The sequence below is a fragment of the Monopterus albus genome, unplaced genomic scaffold (assembly GCF_001952655.1).
Source record: "Monopterus albus unplaced genomic scaffold, M_albus_1.0 scaffold435.1, whole genome shotgun sequence".
NCBI lineage: Eukaryota > Metazoa > Chordata > Actinopteri > Synbranchiformes > Synbranchidae > Monopterus > Monopterus albus.
In genome coordinates this window covers 29,949-31,455 of record NW_018128315.1, presented here as the reverse complement: position 1 = coordinate 31,455, position 1,507 = coordinate 29,949, and positions in this window count along the sequence as shown.

The window sequence follows — 1,507 nt, the reverse complement described above, 5'->3', positions numbered from 1 at the left end:
TTAACTTCAGCATCAACTCCCTTCTTCTCTTCCTCACAGAGTCGGTGTAATCTTCATTTATATAAATATTAGATCCTTTAAGCTTCTCTGCCTGTTGCAATATGCGTACCTTATCTTTCTCCTTCATCAACTTTACCATCACCGCCCTTGGACCACGATCCAAAGGTTTCCCGACTCTGTGAGCCCGCTCCATCTCAATTTCTTGATGAATTTGCAGATTATTTTTCCCTGCTTCTGCATTTCAGATAGTCTGCACCTGTGTGGTATTTTAGGACCTCAGCAGTGTAATCAAAGCTGATATATGCTGTAGTGGCAAAAGCAAACTTAATATAGTTTATACTTATTAGGCCAGTGTTAGCTACATTCTAAGTAAACAGGGAATATTTTGATTGCTTACATAAACTCAACTCACATGAACTCAATGACCACACACACACACACACACAAGCTGATACCAAATGTGAGCTACATGCTGTTTGATTACATATTTCGTCTGGAGTCTGATTTACTGCTAACCACCACAGGGCTAAGTATGGTCAGAGATGAACTTTTGTGAGGATCTTCTGCATAAACATGGGGTCCAGCGTCCTGTTTTCCAATAATTCCAGGGGCTTCCCATACCCACGGGAGGGGGGCCCGCTAGATGTCCGAATGACATGATGCAGGAGGTTCAAGAAGTAGAAAGGGCTATATAATCAGCTACAAGGCTGATAAGAGAGACTCAGACAGACTCAGATAGACTCAGACTTGACGAGCGTGTGGGTGCATTTGGGGGGACATGAGAAGACAGACAAAGACCCCAAACTCTGCAGAGATCCACAACTCCAGGTGATTCTGTTTCTCTCCCTCTGGAATTCACATTACAATATATTGTTCAATAAATGATGACTGGCACTGCAGTGATTCTCCCTGTGAATTAATTCTATACACGACACTCTTTAACTTATTGTATTGATCGGATGAAAGAACTATATTACCTCTCAAAGGATTAATCACTAATTCACAGATGGTTTTAATCAAATCCGGGGAACAGGCGGCCAGAATAGCACTTCGCTGGCGAGGGGCGCTGGATACTAATACCCTCAAAAGGGGGAGGTTTCGTTTTAAACGTTCAGACATGTTTTATTTATTTATTTATTCTCCCAGGGAGATACACACAGGTGAGCCTATTAGGTAACACACCGGCTCTCAGTCTCAAATGCTCTGGGCACTGCGGGGTCAAGTCAATCATTAAATAACCATACGGGTGTTTTGTTGCGTTTTCATAGCTCTCCATAAGATAGGCCTTCTGCCTGGGGAAAATTTGATGTGCTAGTATAGAGATTTGCAGTTTATCGCGTGGACTTTTAAATAAAATGATGTGTGTACTGTTTAGGCTCAGAGTTCTGCTGTATTTCCCTTTCTGAAAAATATTTTGCGTTAAAAACATGACTGACATCTGGCGATGGTGACGATATTGTGTAAAGATTTTAACAACTTCTGGATGGTCCACAGCTTCAAAGATAAC